A 19,602-nucleotide genomic window follows, 5' to 3' on the forward strand; every position below is an offset into this window, starting at 1 on the left:
TGCAAAGATTTTTTGGGGGGGGGGCTCCCTGGTATAGTGTTTGTGGGGTGGGAGACCTGTCCTGGAACTTATGGGCAGCCGTGGCTATGGACAGTACCCTGTCACTCCTCTTGTACTGCCCCTCTAGCATGGCCTGTTCAGGTGGGTGCCTGTCCCAGCCAGGTGTCGCTGTGTGTCCCTGGATGGACAAATGAAGGAGCCCCTGTATGCCTTGAGGGCCAGGGATTCAGAGTCAACTTTAATATTTGCTAAGAGCAAGTGAGGTGCAGCAGCCCAGTGCTCCTGGGAAGAGGGTGTAGGGTGTGTGCAGGCCTGGTTGGTGGAAGGCTGCCTCTTGTCCTGTTCAGCTCTGCACTCTCTTTGGAGAGTGAAGCAGGGTTGCATGGCCTCTGTCAACTATTGTGAGGAGAGAAGAGCAGCTCAGCACCAGTGACTCTCTGTGTTGCTGGTGGGCAGCTGGGGGACATAATATCCAGACAAAATATATTCAGTAGGCACAGGCTGACTTAGAAAGCATGGGGCGTACTTTAACAGGTGCAGGCTGTACTCAGCAGGTGTGTGGTGTGATGTATTCAGCACTCACACAGCAGGTATGTGGTGTATACAGCAGGCACTCAGCAAATGTGTGGTGGGGTGTATTCAGCAGTCACTCAGCAGGTGTGTGGTGTATTCAGTAGGCACTCAGCAGGTGTGTGGTGGGGTGTATTCAGCAGGCACTCAGCAGGTGTGTGGTGAACTCAGCAGGCACCCAGCAGGTGTATGGTGTATTCAGCAGGCACCCAGCAGGTCTGTAGTGTATTCAGCAGGTACCCAGCAGGTGTGTGGTGTATTCAGCAGGCACCCAGCAGGTGTGTGGTGTATTCAGCAGGCACTCAGCAGGTGTGTGGTGTATTCAGCAGGCACTCAGCAGGTGTGTGGTGTATTCAGCAGGCACCCAGCAGGTATATGGTGTATTCAGCAGTCACTCAGCAGGTGTGTGGTGTATTCAGTAGGCACTCAGCAGGTGTGTAGTGTATTCAGCAGGCACCCAGCAGGTGTGTGGTGTATTCAGCAGTCACTCAGCAGGTGTGTGGTGTATTCAGCAGTCACTCAGCAGGTGTGTAGTGTATTCAGCAGGCACCCAGCAGGTGTGTGGTGTATTCAGCAGTCACTCAGCAGGTGTGTAGTGTATTCAGCAGGTACCCAGCAGGTATATGGTGTATTCAGCAGTCACTCAGCAGGTGTGTGGTGTATTCAGTAGGCACTCAGCAGGTGTGTAGTGTATTCAGCAGGTACCCAGCAGGTGAGCAGTGGGTATCTAGTCTACCTGGGAACCCTGAAAGAGTTTGCTCCTGGCTTTTCTAGTGAGAGGTCCTGTCACTCATGGTTGGAGGTCCACAGCTCAGGGGCACCCTGCTCCCTGGCTGTCCTCAGGGTGCTGGCAGGCAGGTGTGGTGACTAGTTGAGGGCACAACCCCTGGCAACTCGGGTCTTTTAGGCCAAGCAGTAACCTTGCAAACAGATGGATGCCCTGGGGCTGCCTGGGAGGGTGCCTGCCTGAGACTACCCAACTCAGTTCTGCCACCACCACAACCCTGGGCATGCAGCCCGTTAAATATAGCTCTAAGGTGATCGTTCCCACCTGGGCCTCGGTTTCCCCTCTGTAAGGCAGTATGTTTTGTTTGGAGGCTGACCTTAGACTCCGATGCTCAGCCTCCTAAGTGCTGAGGTCATAGATGTGCACCACCACACCCAGCCTCATGAGACAATCTCACTCAGCTCTATAGAGCAGACTGGCCTGAAACCTGTGGCAATACTCCTGCCTCAGTCTCCTGACTGCCATCACCAACCTGCAACAGCACAACCTATTAGGGCCCCATTTCCCCTTGCTCCCCAGTGCTTACCCAGGAACCCACTCAGATCAGAGGCACTTGCAAGCAGGTCTCTCCCCTTTGGGCCTCCTCTCACCCCATCCATGGCGCCCTTTGATGCTTGAATGTTTATACTTTTTGACAAACTCCAATTCTTGGTTCTGTTTGTTTGTTTGTTTGTTTGTTTTTAATTGCTTGAGTTTGGTGTCATATCCAAGAATGGCTGCCTGCCTCAGAGGTCTGCAGTTTCCAAGATAGTTGCACTTGGGTTCTATCCTCGGTCTTTAGTGTGGATTCTGAACGCTGTCTGTCACATTACTTTCTTTCTGTATGTGTGAGAATGCGATTTTCCCAGAGCCCTTTGCACAAAGGTTTCCCATCCAGTGTCTTGGCACTGGAGTGTTCTCTCCTGTTGGTTCTACACTGGTTGGTGGTTTGATTTGTTTTGTTTGTGGTTTCGAGACAGGGTTTCCCTGGTAAGCTCTGGCTGTCCTGGAACTTGCTCTGTATACCAGGCTGGCCTCGAACACAGAGATCCACCTCCCTCTGCCTCCTGAGTGCTGGAATTAAAGGTCTGCACCACACCCACACCCACACCCACACCCCACAGCCCCGTGCATTTAACTTTTTAAGGCTTATTTTTTAATAATTACTTGCTGGGGGCATCCACATGTGTACAAGTCAAGGGATAATTGGGAATGAGTTGTCTGCAATACTTAACACACTTTGGTACAAGGCCACCATCTTATGGGGATGGCCAGTTCATAGCAGGTGCCATCTGCTGTTGCAGGGGACAGGCAGGGAGCAGAGCCAGAATAGCGCTGGGCCTTCAGGACTCTCGGGTGTAGCCTTGAGATCAGGATAATGTCTGGGGTGGAGAACGAGGTATTGCTGTTAGAGGACAGGGGTTTGCTGTATGGGTGACAGAGACTGAGAAACTGGAATGTGAGGGGCTTGCATCCCTGGGAAGGTGGGTCCCCATATCCTTGCTGCCCTGGACAGATATCTTCGTGCCTGGTAACCTCCCATTTGTCTACATTCCCTGTCAGAGGCCTGACCGGGGGCTCATTAGGTCTCATCTGGATGAAGTCACCTTCCATGGCTGGCTCTCTTGTGGTCCTTGCTCGTGGTGTGGCCTGGTCCCTCCAGCAGCACGTTCACCCTGCAACCCTAGGTCTTTTGCTCATGCTGTTTCCTGTGTATCTCGCTTAGCTCCTCAGATGGGAGCTCTCTTCCACCTTGTGCCTGTCTAGTCGCTGCAGCTTGCTCTGTGAGCTGTGAGCTTGGCTTCCCGGCTGGGTGCTGTGTGTTCCTCCGCTTCCTGCCTGGCCTCCTAAGAATCAAAGAGGCTGCTGAAGGGTGCCAAGGAGGCCCTGGGCATACACATTGCTCCCTCCATGAGAGCTCTAGACAGTTCTCCAGAGCCCCGTGGTCCTTCCACTCGTCCTTCTAATTTAGCAGAGCCATGTGTATCTGTGGTTTGTGTGGGGGCCACTGCACTGTGGTACCCATGTGGAGGAAGTTTGTAGAGTCAGTTCTCTCTTACCTTTCTGTGGGTTCTAGGAATTGGTGGCAAGTTTAGTGACAGGTGTCCCCAACTCCTGAAAAAGCCTATGGTTAGGCCTGGGTCTGACCTGAGCCTGTCCTAGAACCTCTGCAGGTGCTGTCGTCTTGGGCACTGCTGCTGGTGAGCCCCCTGCTCGAGCCTGAGCTTGGCCTCCATGCTAGCCTTTGCTCTGTGTGCCATCCTGACCCAGCACAGCAGCCTGCGAGGGAGAGCTAGAGAGAGCTCAGGGTGGGGTTGCAGCCCACGGGGTCTTGGCACTGGCTGGGGCTGACCTGAGCCTGCATCTGCTGGGTCACCTCAGCCCAGGGTATAAGGGACCCATTGCTTCCAGTCCCCGAAGTGTTGGTGGGGAGCTAGCTGATAAGGTCCCAGCCATTCCAGACCCAGCATCCAGCCTGGTATGGCAGAAGCCAGCTATCCTGATCCATAAGTTAATTCTTAAAAACAATTTAGTCTAGCTGGGGATGGTGGAGCACACCTGCAATCTCAGCACTCGGGAGGGAGGCAGAGGCAGGCAGACCTCCGAGTCTCAGGTAGGCCAGGGCTACACAGAGAGCTGTCTCAAAAACCTAAAACCCGAACCAAAAAATAATCGAGGTGCAAGACATCTCAGTGAGTAAAGGCCTTTGCTGCCAAGTCTAATGACAGGAGTTTGATCCCCAGGACCCACATGGTAGAAGGAGAGAAATGCCCAAGTGGCCTCATCTGTGTCTGTCCCCCTGGCTAAGGATGCTTCAGTCGTGGCTCCTTTAGAAGTGGGCAGGGAAGCCCCAGAAGTTTCCTGTAAACTGTGTGACTGTGTCCCCATCACCAGTGGGGTCCTCTTCTATGTGGACACAGGGCCATGACCGCTTTCCAGTTAAATGGTGCTAGTGTAGGGAAGTCTAGGCTCCTCTGGTCACCCCACTGCAGGAGAACCTGCTGAAGGTTGACCTGAGGGCCCCAGACTCTCTAGTAGGAGCAGCCTCTCACATAGTGGATAGACATCTAGCTTCCATCAGCCCCAGGGCAGGACTGGCTTTGAATCTCATTTTTATACTTGCTAATTTTGATGTCCCTTCTCAAACCTATTTTCTGTGGCATTAAGTACACTTATCCTGCAGTGCAACTGTTAACTTACACCCAGTTCTAGAACACTCCATACCTCTAAAAGGAGAGCTTTTCTCTGTTAGCAGTCGCTTTCATTCCAGCCCATGGCAGCCCCTGATATACTTCCTTGCTCTGAGGATTTGAGTGGATATTTTGCATCCTTGGGATAACACACAATGTGGTCCTATTCTCTGGCTTCTGACATTCCCTGGATTGTTTTCTAGGTCTGTCTTTGTTATGGTATGTCAGAGCCTCATCCTTTTTCAGGGCTGACCAATAGTCCCTCACCCCAGTCTATTCCTAGTCACGCATTGCTGATGGAAATGGGGCTTCCTTTCTTACCCATTGCCAAGCTACCATGACCATGTGCTTTGGTGTCTTCTCCTTGTCCTTGGGGATGGGATGCTGGTCATTTTATATTGTATCTGTTGAAGTTCTGAGCAAGCTGGCTTCATTTTAAATAGAACAGAAACCTACTGGTGTTACAAAAAAGAAAAAAAGAGTGAGGGCATTGGAGCTGGGTCACACAGCAGTGACAGGATGGGGTGGCCTGCCAGGGTGGGCCTAGAATAAGGCTGTGTAGACACCTGGGTATCAGAGCAGCACAGGCTGGGACCAAAGACTGACATTGTCTTGGGAGCCCAAGGAGAGCTCAGGGATGTGGGAAGGCTTGGGGTGGGGTTGGGGTGCTGGGCATCTCTTCTTGTCTCTGGTGTGGCCTGCGTGGCTTGAGCTGCCCTCTTTGCCCAGTGTGGATGCTGCCCCACAGCCCTCCATCATCAGCATCATAGGGTTGCCGGCCATGGTGTGCTCAGCAGACGCCAGCAAGGTCCCCCTGGCCAGGTCTTGAGATCTGGAACACACAGGGCCCGTGGAAGTCTGAGTGCGGGGTTCCCTTGGGGTCACAGCCCCACCCCTAACCCTGAGTTCTTACATAACCCGGCCCAGCACTCCTGAAATGCAGAGCATTCTGGCTATTTTGGGCCATGGTAATGAGGCCATCTCTACTTTGTTTTATCTCCCTGTGGTTTCACCGCCCCTGGGGAAGCCATGAGGAGCCGCAGGCCCGTTTCAGCTGTGATCCCAGTGATGTGGCATAACAGTGTGGGACCACTTTCCAAAGAAGTCCCTTGTGTTGCCAGGGTTGGGGATGTCACCACTTCCTCCACCTGCACCTAGCTGCCCTTACCTGAGCACCTCTCTGAGCCCTGGGCCTGGGCAAGTGGTGCATAGTCTTCATCCTAGCCTTTGTAGGCAGATGCGGGTGGATCACTGAGTTTGAGGCCAGCCTGATCAGGTGTGGTCCAGCTTCAGGGAGCCCCACCCCAATTGGGGCATCGTGTTAGTCTTTCCAACCAGGGTTTAACTGCTGCAGAGTTTGGTCCTCTGACATATAAGGACTCACGTATGTATGCATGCATGAGCACACACACACACACACACACACACACACACACACACACACACACACACTGTGTGCCAGAGCCGAGCCTTGCAGCCTTTGGGTGCTGAGACAAACCTGGGGACTAAGGCCAGTAGCCACGTGTTCTGGCTCAAGAGGCAAGTCTCTGACCACAGGTCAGCCACTTTGCTTGCTCCAGAGGCCAGGAGACACTTTCCTGCCCTAGCTGACTGTCAGCACCCTGGACCAGCATTCCATCCCCACCTCTGACATGGCTGCTGTACCACCACTACACACACAGCCTTCTGTCCCCCCTCTGATAGAGCTGCCGTGCCCCTCTGACACAGCCTGCTGTCCCCCTCCCCCACTGACACAGACTGCTGTCCCCCTCCCCCACTGACACAGCCTGCTGTCCCCCTCCCTCCACTGACACAGCCTGCTGTCCCCACCTCTTCTGCCTTTTAGAGCCCCATACCTAATGATGTGCATCTGAAGACCATCTGTCCCAGTAGTGTTCTGCTTATGCAGGTGAAGGTGCCAGGGTTTTGGGTTGGTCTTTGGTTGTTTTGTTACACAGGGTTTCAATGTGCAGCCCAAGCTGGCCTGGCTCTCACAGAGATCTCCTGCCTCTGCCTCTGAGTGCTAGGATAAAAGGCATGTGCCACCACACCTGACAGTGCCCACAGTTTTAACTCTTACTTGTATTTTGAAGAGTTTTCCCCCCTTTTATTTGTTTGTTTTGGAGACAGAGTCTCATGTAGCCCAGGCTGGCCTTGAACTCACTCTGTAGGCAAGAATGTGACCTTAAATTCCTGAACCTCCTTTCTTCACCTACCAAGTGCTAGGATGACAGATGCGCCACCACTACTAGCTTTGAACACGATTCTAGAACACAGCAACCCACACACTGCTGCCAAGGCCACAGTAGCCCTGGTCTCTGTAGTCGGAGGGGATGTGTCCCTCCTCACATCACTGCCTGCACATAGGCCTGTAGCCCATCCCCGTTACACATAGGCTCTGTCTTCTCTCTGCACTCTCTCTCTCTCTCTCTCTCTCTATCTCTATCTCTCTCTGTCTGTCTGTCTGTCTTTCTCTCTCTGTCTCTGTCTTTTTCTCTCTATCTCTCTTTGTCTTTCTGTCTCTGTCTCTCTCTGTCTGTCTGTCTCTCTCTCTGACACACACACACACACACACACAGAGAGAGAGAGAGAGAGAGAGAGAGAGAAAGAGAGAGAGAGAGAGAGAGTATTCTGGGTGCAAGAGCTCCAAAGCACTGAATGTTAGAGAGTGGCACAGCCTGTCTCTGAGTCCTGTAGGCAGCTCCATGCCTTGGCTGGAACTCGGGAAGGAGAGAAAGGAGTCTGAGGTGTTTCCTGCTGGGTGGCCATTTGGGGACTGGAAGCTCACAGTGTGTGTCACGGACTGTCAGAGGCCCAGAGCAAAAGGGCAGGTTGGGCATGTGGTGGTGCATGCCTCCATCCCAGCACTCAGGAGGCTGCATGGTACCAGGTCAGAGGCAAGTAAGATGGTACGCGTGTGATCCTAGCAGTGGGAAGCGGGACAACAGGTTCCTTGGAGCTTTCTGGCCAGAATACTTACTCTAGTCAGTGACTTCTAGGCTAGTGAGAGACCCTGTCTTTAGAACGGGGGTGGGGTAGGGGGCAGGCAAGATGGCTGAGCCAGTAAAGGCCCCTGCCACCAAGCCTGCAAACCCGAGCTCTGTCCTGGGATCACAGGTGGAAGGAGAACACTGACTCCTCCATGTTTTCCTCTGACTTTCCATGCCACCCCCATTAAACAGGTAAGCAAATATAAAAACGATACATAAAGATCCAGGAGGGGACATGGAAAGACGTGTGTCCCTGTGGCTCCTGTGGGCGCATGCACTTCACAACTAACTTGGCAGACGGTGCTAGAGGAACAGCACAAGCCGACCTGTGCCCATCGGGCCAACCTGAATCCACACAGAAAGGCTTGTTCACGCCGGCAACAGCTCTGCTTGTGATCTCCTAGGCACTGGTTCTGGAGTTGGAGCCCGTCAGGAAGAAGGCTCGGCTCTGAAGACTTGGCCCTAATTTTTCCTGGACCCGAACAAGTCTATTGTCCCATCCTCCGCTGATGGTCAACTGCCTCTTTTTGCTCAGCCTGGCCATGACTGGGCCCTACTGTGTCCCAGCAACCTCCACAGAGACCTTCTAGAAAATTCTGCATCTTCAGAGAGGCTCCTCTCAACCCCACTGCCCACATCCTCCTGTGGCCCATGCCAGTACCCCAAAAGGAAAAAAGCAAAACAAAACCAAAAAACAAAAACTGCTGTCAGGCATAGTAATGTACACCTGTCACCCCAGCACTCAGGAAGTGAATGCAGGAGAATTAGGAATTCAGGGTCAGCATGGGCTACATGAGACCTTGCTTCCAGGCCTGCAAGGAAAGCTTTCTCCCAAAACGAGGTGGTGTCTCTTAAGGAATTAAACTCGATGCTGACATCTGGCCTCCACATACAAGCACACTCTTGCACATGCATGATGTCATCTTAGCACTAAGGCCTGCACAAGTTCACGATCATCCACAGCACAAAGCTAGTCTATAGCCAGAGAGCCTCAGTTCCTTAGAGTCTAGCCTATATCAGCTCCCTGAGTCCACAGCCCTCCAGGCCCTCAGCGCCCCTGGTCTGGTCATGGTCTAGCTCACCCTCCTGGCCCCTGTATGCTGGCCACCCTTGGGAGCCAGGCTGGCCAGGCCCTGGTACCCACTCCACTCACTCTGCACCTTATACTCTACCCTGCTCTTGCTTGCCCAACCTTCCTCCTTGCACATCTCCCAGGGGTCCCCTTGGCCTGTGTCCTGTGACTCTCTGTTACACTCTGGGCCTCTGCTGAGTTAACGTCACAATGACATGAGGTCATGGATGTGTGGCTTGCCATGCAGCACAAGGCCCAATCCTCTATCTGCCCTTGCTTGTGACTTTGACCATCCTGTCATCCCTTGGCTTCTGGCCACATCCCTCTCCTTAAGTCCAGGCCTCATGTTTCAGACCTTTAGCAGACTCTGCGGAGACCCCAGGTTTTAATGCAGTTACCTTTGAGGTTTGGGTGGGTGCGTGTTTGTTGGTAGGGCACAATTTTGTTTAGTGCGGGGGAGGGCAGTCCTTATGCCTGTTCACCCTAGAAACATGTAACTAGAAACCCTGTGTGCTCACCTGCCCCACAGCCTCTTGCTGCTTCGCATGGTAGGTAGGGCCATTACTAAAGCACAGTGCCTAAACCCAGAAATCGTCCCATACTTACCAGCCCGCAGGTCCCAGCCCAGCCAGAAGCAGGTGACAGCTGATCAGGCCCTCACCTCAGCACAAAAGAGCCCAGGCTAAGAAGCCTCTGCAGAACCATACTATGCTGTGCGCTCACACAGAGGACCTGGCATCTCTAGTCTTAACAGGCTGTGGGTGCTGCATCCCTGAGGACTTGGGGCATGTCATGTGGGTATTCTAGGCTTTCCACGTTATCATTGTTTTGGCAGACAGGGTCTCATGTAGCCCAGGCTGACCTCAAGCAGTCTGTAAAACCGAGGACAACCTTAAATCCCTGATCTATCTGCCTCCATCTCCTGAAATACAGGCTTGTGCCACCACACTTGCTATATGTGGTGCTAGGAATAGAACCCAGGGCTTTGTGCGTGCTTGACAAGTACCCTGCCCACTGAGCTGCAAGCACTCTGCCTACTGAGCTCATCTCCAGTCTGTAGTACAACTGGTTTTATTGTTTGGTTTGGTTTGGTTTTTTTGTTTTTCGAGACAAGAGTTTCTCCGTGTAGCCCTAGCTGTCCAGGAACACTGTCTGTATACCAGGCTGGCCTCAAACTCACAGAGACCCACCTGCCTCTGCCTCCACAGTGCTGGGATTAAAGGTGTGCACCCCAACTCCTGGCCCCAGTACAACTGTTAGTCTTCACATAGTGCTCTAACCAGAATGGTGACAAGACACCCTCCATTGACTCATGGGACAGGCTGGCTCTTAACAGAGGCTCCTTCCTGACCTGCGGCCCCTTGGTGCCTCAGTCTCCTTACTGGAACCTGAGGATTCAGAACTGTCTCTTCCCTTTGTAAGACCCCACTCAGGAATTGGCACTCAGCCAGAGGGCTGGGGTACCCTGTGGAGGAAGGAGGGCCCCACAAAAACAGCTGTTCTGCACAGACCCCAAGGGACCCGTCACAGCTCTGGGCCCAAGTGCATGTGTCCAACCTCCACCACTGTCTGGAGGAACAGCCGGCGCCGCCCGCCACAGGCCGTTCCTTCCCGGGTCTGGAAATTTGGCAACGGCTGCAGAGCCTGATTAAAGGCATTCCGAGGCTCCACCGTGCTGTGTACTCCAGTCTGTGTTTATAGTGGGCTGCAGGGATGGGGGAGGCTGGAGGCCCACCGGGGGCTGTGGTGACTCAGCCTGGAATCTACTTGCCTGTGTCCTCCTCCATTTATTCTGTCAACCTGGGCAGTGTTCCCTCCTGGGGGCAAAGTGTCCTCAGTGGGCCAGGTCATCCTGGTGACCCAGCAGGACCTCAACAACATCACAGCAGATGAGAGATGTGAGCCCAAATGAGTCAGGCACGGTGCTCAGAGGCAGGCAGATCTCTGAGTTCGAAGCCAACCCAGTCTACATATTGAGTTCTAGGATAGCCAGAGCCACCTAGTAAGACCCTGTCTCAAAAATAAAACAATTTTTTAATTAAAAAAAAAAAAAACAACAACCCAAATGTAAGAGTTGGAACCTTTGGCTCCTTCAGAATCAAAAGTGAAGACCAGCTGGGTACTAGTGCATGCCTGTCACCCCAGCACTGGAGGCTGCAGCAGGGGCTCAGAGCCGGCCTGGGTTATAGGACTCCGTCTTAAAAAAATGAGAAATCAGGCAGTAGGAGTGTCTGCTGCTCTGCCTAGACCTGAGCTTGGTTCCCAGCACTTCTTCAGGGGGCTCAGGGGATCCGACACCTCTGGCCCTGTGTGCTCCTGTAAACAGGTCTCTCTCTCTCTCTCTCTCTCTCTCTCTCTCTCTCTCTCTCTCTCTCTGTGTGTGTATAATTTGAATAAAATCATAAAAATAAAAGTTGAGCATAGTGATTGGTGCACAATTGTAGCCCCACTGTTCAAGACGCAGCGGCAGGAGGATTGCTTTGAATCTGAGATCCTGTCAAGGCAGAACACTTGTCTAGTGTGCTTCTAGTCTTAGGCTTCACCCAAGCACTGCGAAAACAAAGAGACCCAAAAAGGAACAAGTGTTGGGGAGGAGGTGAGGCTGGAAGCTTCGAGCTTGTGGGGGTTTGACACATGCAGCTGTTGGGGAAGACGCCACAGCCAGGGACCCAGAACTGCCAGGCAGTACCGATGCTCCCCTCCCTGGGAGCTCCCTCCCTGGTGTGCAGCACAACTCCCACTCCCTCTCCCAGGTGTACACTAGGATTGGCAGGCAGGGGCTCCAGCGCACACTTGCACACTTAGGTTCCCAGATTATTCCCAACCATCGGAAGATGGGAAAACATGCCTGTGTCAATCATCCGAGTAATAAATAAACAGTAACATCCATCGTGTGCCCATCCTGGGGCATGCAGTGGGCCAGATGGACCCCAGACAGACAGGACATGACAGAAGCCAGACTTGAAAGGCCACATCCTGCATAGCTGGGGCTGAGAAATGTCTAGAACATCTAGAGAGATGGGAAGCAGAGTCAAGGCTGCTAGGATGAGGAGGGACTGGCCTCAGCGCAGTTGGCCATCCCAGAGGCCCTCGCACACTGTCCCTAGTTGTACCAGGCTGTCCCTGTAGGAGTGGCATTCTTACACCTGTCAGTCTCTCACCACTGCCACACTTCAGCCTCTAGAGGTCTAGGTCACTGGACTGTGCTCGGATGTGTCTCAGGGCGTGTAAGGCATGTAAGAACACATCCTGGCACTTTGGCTGAGGACACTTTCCTTTAGACTCTCAAGGGAGCAGAGAAGGAGTTTGAGGGTCACTGGGGTGAGTGCATGTGAGGTCGCTGCTTGTCCCCAAGCCCTGGTGAGCATGATAGACCCCTGGCTTCAGCCCCCAGTGGCTTGTGTGGGTCTTGACTCCCATCCACAGCAGGGAGGTCAGGTCTTGGATAACATGGGATCACAGGGCATCTCCCCACCTTGTGACAGGCCTCATTGAGAAACGTGGGGAGTGGATTGGATGGAAGGGTACAGTGCTTGTCCCCATCTCCCTTGCCACCCTGGAGCCCTCCCTTCGCAGTGTTGGGAATTGATTGTAGCAAGCCAGTCCTTGTTGCCTAGTGGCTGGTTCTGCTCCACCTAGGGCTGGTTGAGCTGGGATCCCTGTGTGGGGTGGAGATGTGCAACAGCCTGTTCTGAATCTGAGGGCTTAGCTGTAGGGAGCAGATGGTGCCTCTCAGGGAGAGCTTAGGGATGTGGGTGGTGACAGGGCTGGGGCAGCATGGGCAGGGGAGGCAGTCAAGGTGTCCAGTGTAGTAGGGGAGGAGTCTCAGTTTCTATGTGGGCGTGGCTTCAGTGCTGTCTTAGGTCCCTGCCCTTGCTCATTCTGCCCCAGGGCTTTTGTACCTGCCCTCCTGCACTTCAGCAGTTCCTCCAACCTACCCTGAGCTTGCTGCCTCCTAGGGTGCTTTCAGTCCAGGGAGGTTGGCGCTCCCTCTCAGAACACTGAGTAGGTGGCCCTATTCCAGGGTCCTCTGCCCTTGGCCTTCTTCTGCATCTGTGCTCAGAGGCTGCAGGGCCCAAGGGTGTGGACCCCAGGACTGTGTGCTGTCAGACTCTCCTGGGTGCCTGCTGTCTTAGCACTGGGAAGGCCATGGTTAGTCCGTGAGCCTTGTTCCCCATTCCATCCATCAGCATAGGGGCAGCTGCTCTGTCTAGACACAGAACCTGTGTCCCGCCTGAGTCCCCGAGACCTGCCCTTCTGGATAGCCCTGCAAGTGCTTTTCTAGCTGCTTGCCTGCATACCCAAGCCCTGGTTCTCTTCCAGGTTCTATTCCTGGCTACCACTCCTGACAGTGTGGCAGGAGACAGCCCTCAGTTAAGGAGGGTCAGATGGTAAACTGAGGAAGGGAGAATTCCATGGAATTCTAGGCGGCCGCCACAGCGATCAATCCCTTGCTGGTTTCTGTGCAGAGGTCCTGAGGTAGCTGCTCCTGGCTTATCTGCTAGAAGGGCTGTGAGGTTGAGGAGAGCAGAGGGCCAGGCCAGCACAGAGGAAAGCGGAGGCATGCAGGGAACACTTATCCCTTTCCTGGTCTCCCCTCCTACTCCGATCCACTATAGTGTCTGCATAGGACAGAGCCCCAGTGTCAGCTGGCCTGTTCCCTTTAATCTCTTTACAAGGCCAGTCTGTTGCCATGGTGACTCCAGGCAGTCCTGGCCTGCCCAAGGCCACTCCATCTGAACATTGAGGCCTGCCAGGTCCCATCCCCAGGACTTACCATAGTAGCTCTGCACAAGGCCAGAGGTGGCTTTTTAATGATCCTCTGGCCAGCCCACCCCGAGGACATTAGCCAGAGGGATGCCCCCACTGAGCGGCCCACCTGGGGAGGTGCTCCATCTGCAGTGGGAGGGTGTCCCCTTGGAGCCTGGGGAACCTGGGCCCCAGTCTGTAGAATAATCCTCCATGCTTAGCTACCTCCCTGCTAGGCTTGCCGTGTCCATCAGGAGTAGATTGTGTCTCCCTAGCAGTGTGCCCTCATGCTCCAGAGGCAGGGACTGTGACCTCGTGCAGAAATAGTCTTTAATTAAGGGCTGGAGAGATGGCTCAGGACTTAGGAGTTGGAAGTTACTGTTCTGCAGAGAACCTTGGGTGCCTTCAGGCTCCAGGTTGTCCAGTGCCCCCTTCTGGTATCTCTAGACATGTGCACATGCCTATACACACACCCACCCATGTAATTAAAAATAAAATACATGTTTTTATTTTGTTTTGTTTTTGAGACAGGGTTTCTCTGTGTCTCTGTGGCTGTCTTGGAACTCACTCTGTAGACCAGGGTGACCTCTGTCTCATAGATCAGCCTGCCTCTGCCTCTTAAGTGCTGGTATTAAAGGCATGCACAACTACAGCTGTCTAAATTATATGTTTTATAATATAGCCTCAAGGTGAGTCCTGGGCTAAGGTGAGAGTCAAATCTCAGGGCTGATTCAGCACCCCTTGGTGTCTGTTTGGGTTGGGTGTCAGGAGCTCTATGGACACAAAACCCCAGTGCTCAGGTCGCTCTCTGATGGGGGTGCTATTGGAGTCTCTGCTAATTTTTCTGGAAATTTCTCCACAGAACTTGAAATACCTGTGTAGGCTTCAATTTTTCAAAATCTACTTTTACTAAGGGTTCTGAAATGCTTTAACCTCCCTTCTAGCCCACCACCCTCCAGAGGTAGTAGAAAGGAAAGGCTATTAGGACATGGGGAAGTGGACCTGTTTAGAAATAGTTCCTTGGGGCAATTTCAATCTCCAATTGTCAGGATGTCAGGTGACTAATTCAGTAGTCAGAAGAGCAAACACGAATCAGCAGTGGTGGCATGACCCAGCAGGAACAGCCAGGCCTCTGCTGAATCAGCACAAGTCAGCAGGAGCCACCAGGACCACAGGGATGCCAGAAGTTCCTGCTGTGCCTCTCTGAATGAAGCGAAGCTCGGTAAAGATGAAGAAGTGAGAAGAATGAAGCATTGTAAAGCCAGCTATGGAAGCCGCCATCACTGTCCATTGGGTCCTATTTATACTCCCCAGACATCATGTGTCTTCCCATGGGTCTTATCTCATCAAGTCACCACATGAGTCTGTATCAGCTGACATCAATCTGCCAATCTCCCCAAATCTGAGTCAGGTGCGAAGTGGAAACTTAGGGTTTCTTTGGAAAGTCAGTTGTGTTGGATGGAGTTTTGCTGGAGCAGACATTTGACACAGACACAGGTAAAAGATGTTTTGCAAAAACAAACACATGGAAGATCACCAGATGTCAAGAAGGACCCAACAGACACAGATGACACTGGATGGTATTGGCACGCCCTGCCAGTCCTTAATTGCCATGTTTGTCCTGACTTCATAGAAAGAAAAGCACCAAAAAACTTCTGGTGCTTTTCTGGTGGCTTTTTGTTGTTTCCTCGGATTTGGGGAGATTGGCAGAGTGATGTCAGCTGATACAGATTAACATGAGAGACTCACATGGCGATTTGATGAGGCTATAACTTTAACTTTTTAATCGTATTTTTATTTATTTTTTTAAAGATTTTATTCATTTATTATATATAAGTACACTGTAGCTGTCTTCAGATACACCAGAAGAGGGCATCGGATCTCTTTACAGATGGTTGTGAGCCACCATGTGGTTGCTGGGAATTGAACTCAGGACCTCTGGAAGAGTAGTCGGGTGCTCTTAACCGCTGAGCCATCTCTCCAGACCTTAATCGTATTTTTAATGATGGTTTTTAAATGTTTTAACCTCTTTTTAGCCCACTACACATTAAAGGTAGTGGAAAAGAAAGGATAGTGGGGAAGTGGACCTGTTTAGAAAGGTTTTTTTGGAGCAACTCCAGTTTATGTTATCTGGAAATTGGCAGTTCAGATCACAGGTTAGCCGTGGCAGCTCGATCCACTTGTAAACATCTCATGGAAATACTGGGTCAGCAGCAGCGGTGGCACAACCTAACAGGAACTGCCTGGCCTCAGCCTCAGCTCCAGTCAGCAGGAGGGACCAGGAGGAATGTCAGGAGAAGTTCGCAACTATGCCTCTCTCAGGGAAGCGAAGATCAGTGAAGATGTGAGACCCACAAGCGTTGCACAGCGAGCTCTATAAGCAAGCCAAGCTCAGCCTCCGTCACTGTCCATTGAGTCCTCCAAACATCACGTGTCCTCCAAGAGCCTTACCTCAGCATGTGTCTTGCCTCAGCTGACAGCACTCTGCCAATCAGTCGGAGTTCACAGAAGTGGCAAGAAACTGCGACACACCACCAGACGGACTTTCCAAAGAACCCTTAAGTTTCCACTTCAATTTGCCCTAAGCTGAAGGGGCTCAGGGAACACCCAGAGATGCTCCATCTAGCTGCCACCCCTGCAGATGCCTTGTCTGGAGACACGCCCAGCATGGCCACAGTGTGAGGTGGACTGCTTCTCCACCCATCAACTTTTTGGGGCCAGCCGTTGTCTTACCACAGGACAGCAGTATGAGTATGTCAGGGACACTTCCCACCCTGACTCCAGTGGTTAGGCACAGCTTTGAAGATCAGCAGCTGTTTGGAAGGATCCAAGGCTGCAGCCAGCAGACAGGAAGTGAGGCCAGGCTTGCAGGTTCTGCTCACCTGTCCTGGTTCTGAATACAACAGCTACTGGTAGACCAGGTCTAGGGACATGTGCTACAGACTGGCTCTCCAAGACCAGCTCATGGCAAGGGTTGCCAAGGGCCGTGGAGTTGAAAGCAAGCCACTGATGAGGTCCCATCTGTTTTCTCTGGTGGCACTCACCTGTAATCTCAGGACTCAGGCTGAGACAGGAGGATTGCCAGCAATGGGTGAAGTAGAAGGGAGCAGGCTGAAGCAAACATGTGAGTGCCTGCTTACTGTCCTTTTAGGTGGGTTCTCTGAATCACGGAGAAGGTAGACCTGGGGGTCCTGACTTGAGCCCTGGGCTTGACCTACAGGACCTGAGCCAGAAGGCTGTGGTGTGACCTCCTGTTAGCAGCTGTGAGGGTGGAGAGGGGAGGTGCATGACAGGTGTGGGCCCTGAGCTCTGCCCCGGGCAGCCAGGAGTTGCTGAAGCTTCTGGAAGGTCCCTCAAAGAGCTAGTGCCTACATGGTATCCACTCATGTCAAGGTGGCCAGTGTGGCCTGAAGATCAGGCACTTTAGATCAGTGGTCCTCAACCTTCATAACGATGCAGATCTTTAATACAGTTCCTCCTGTTTTGGTGACCCCAACCGTAAGATTGTTTCATTGCTACGTCACAGTACTTTTGCTGCTGTTGTGAGTTATAATGTAAACAAGATCTGACATGCGATCCCCATGAAAGGGTTGTTGGTCCTCAAAGGGTTAAGCACCACTGCTTAGATGCAGGGTAGCTTCAGGAGGGCTGATGGACTATCCTAGGTGGGCAGCCGCAAGTGAGCACAAGACTCACTCCCCACTCCTCACATTTATTTACCCGAGTGCTTGTTCACTCGTGGCCATTCATTCATTCATGAACTCATTCATTCATGCACATACTCCCTCACCCGTGTGAGTCTGTCTCATCAGCGGATAACATGTCAGTGTCCTCTGAGGACAAGTCCTGCGTCCTCAGGGAGCACTGCATTGTAGGAGACATGGGGCAGACCTTTCAATTGTCCCAACCTCATGGCATCAAATGAGCATGGTCAGCCTGCCGGCACCAGTATATGCCAGCACAGCCATACTACCAGGGCATCTGGGTTCTGGTTGGGGTTCAATCTTTCCAACTAAGTAGCCACCATCATGGTTGGCTTCAGTGTCCAGAGTCTAGCTTCCTCAGAAGTCAGGCTAAGGTCAGGTTGCCTTGAAGCCCCAGGTACACAGTGACACTCCTCAAAAAAAACTTTATGTATCCATCCACACATCCATCCATCCATCCGTCCACCCAGCCACCGTGTGTGAAAGCTGTGCATTCTGGGTTCAGAGCCAGCCTGGTCAGCAGTGGATCCACCAGCTTGCATAGCCCACCTTTCATCCTTGTTGCGGAGACCAAGTCTTGATAACAAGCGTTGGGTGCTCACAGCGGATTAGAGGAGCAGCAGGAAGGTCAACCCTTGAGAGGTGCTACCCCATCCGCCGTCTCTCACACACCTGCGCTTTGAGTTTCTTGTACCATAGCCAGCCCGTCGGTGCTGGTTCTCTGAGGCTCTTAGGTGACTTGGCACACTGGTGTTGGGTTGGTGAGCTTTTCCTGGTGTCATTGCTGTAAAGGAGGGTTATGGTGCTTCCCATCACTGCGGAGAGGGCCTGGCCTTGACCTGCTGTCCAGTTCACAGTCAGACTACCAGATTTCCCATGGAGCTTAAACTAACAGAAATCCTCCACTCCTCTATTGAGTCGCCTTAAATTTTCCTGCTTCCTACAGCTGTTAGGATCTCATGTAGCCAAGACTGGCTGTCCTGCCTGGTTTTATGTCAACTTGACCCAAGCTGCAGTCATTAGAGAGTAGGATGAGTGAGGAGGCAGTTGAGAAAAATACCTCCATAGACTGGGCTGTAGGCAAGCCTGCAGGGCATTTCCTTAGTTAGTGATCAAGGGGGGAGGGGCAGCCCATGGTGGGTGGGGCCATCCCTGGGCTGGTGGTCCTGGGTTCTATAGGAAAGCAGGCTGAGCAAGCCATGAGGAACAAGCCAGTAAGCAGCACCCTCCACACCCTCTGCATCAGCTCCTGCCTCGGGTTCCTGCCCTGTGAGTTCCTGTCTCCTTCAGTGATGAACAATGATGTGGAAGTGTGAGCTGAATAAACCCTTTCCTCTCCAATGTGATTTTGGTCATGGTGCTTCATGGCAGCAATGGTAACCTAAGACACTGGCCTTGACCTCCTGCCCTTCCCGAGTGCTAGGATGACAGGTGTGAATTGTGACCTGCCACCGGTGTATGCTGTCAGGGCAGACATGCTGAAGGCCCTGGAGACGAGGGGTACAAGCCAGACCTCTGTTTCCTGTGCAGCTCTGTGTGCCACCCAAGATGAGCTTGGCTGCCCTGGGGATGGTGGAGTTCCCGCCACACCAGCCTGAATGCAGAGCGGCTGCAGGGCCCAGGGTGCTGAGCAAGGCGGGTGGGCTCAGGGACAGTGCAGGACATCAAGGTTTGTGCGGTCGGGCCTGGGAGCCCTGAGTGTCTTACTGGTCAGACCCAGTTCTGAGGTTTGCCCCCAAACACTAGGCTTCCTTTGTCCCCACACATAGCAGTGAGCCCAGTGGCCCTGGTATGCACCGCCCTGATCTCCAGTCTCTAAGAACATGTGGCTCTGTACATCCAGGAGAAGCATTTGTGGGCACACATACTGTGCACTGTCATTCCTGTCCGCACGGGGCTGGTAGAACCCAGACTCACCTGTGTGTGAGACCCACACAGCCCTAAACAAGGAGGGCAAAAGGCACTGCGTGGACCTCACCCCGAGAAGCACCCCAAGCATCTGGCTTGGTTTGTATTTTTAATTACAGTTACTTGTTGGGTGAAATCCACATAAAATGTATGTTGAGGTCTGAGGACAAGTTGCAGGAGTCAGCTCTCTCTGGGACTCAAGGATTGAACTCATGTCCTCAAGTTTGTTAGTAAGTTTTCGCCTGAGCTGCTTCCCCAGCCCCTTTCTATATTTCATAGCTGCTGGGAGACTCAGTGGGGACCCTGTGGGTGGGACCAGCTGGTATCCACTGAGAACACAGGGATCTCCCAGTACAGACCCAGCAGAGGTACCTAGGAACCAGGCCCGTTCATCTTCCTCTGGCCTCCACTGGAGCTCGCAGGAAACAGCTGTTTACCTGGGCGAGGTACTTGGCCGGGCATGCAGCCAGTTGGGCTCTGCTTCCCCCTCCAGTGTCCAAGGCCTCCCCAGGAAGCAGGGCTGGTGTGGAAGAGAGGTGGGAAGGCTGGGCTGCCAGGAGTCGTTTGTGAGACCTGAGAACCAGCCCCTGTTGTGTACACAGTGCTGGACCCTAGCAACCACCAGGCCCTGCCGGAGTAGACAACACCAGAC

General features: G+C 52.8%; 1 protein-coding gene and 1 long non-coding RNA gene across 10 annotated transcripts in view; one reads left to right on the plus strand and one right to left on the minus strand.

Moving 5' to 3' along the window:
* Crtc1 (CREB regulated transcription coactivator 1) overlaps positions 1 to 19,602 on the plus strand; it is a 58,710-nt gene that overhangs the window by 10,378 nt on the left and 28,730 nt on the right.
* LOC102549994 (uncharacterized) lies at positions 1,957 to 10,832 on the minus strand. Of its 3 annotated transcripts, XR_010058648.1 has the most exons (5): positions 6,384 to 10,830; positions 5,696 to 5,752; positions 5,094 to 5,359; positions 4,849 to 4,982; positions 1,957 to 3,183 (listed from the first exon to the last, which is right to left on the minus strand). It is a non-coding gene; the product is annotated as an uncharacterized LOC102549994 (long non-coding RNA). The 3 variants fall into 3 exon arrangements; XR_010058647.1 differs by having other exon boundaries at positions 4,849 to 5,359; positions 6,384 to 10,827; XR_010058646.1 differs by lacking the exon at positions 1,957 to 3,183 and having other exon boundaries at positions 4,935 to 5,359; positions 6,384 to 10,832.

Source organism: Rattus norvegicus, chromosome 16, assembly GCF_036323735.1.
Source record: "Rattus norvegicus strain BN/NHsdMcwi chromosome 16, GRCr8, whole genome shotgun sequence".
Taxonomy (NCBI): Eukaryota; Metazoa; Chordata; class Mammalia; order Rodentia; family Muridae; genus Rattus; species Rattus norvegicus.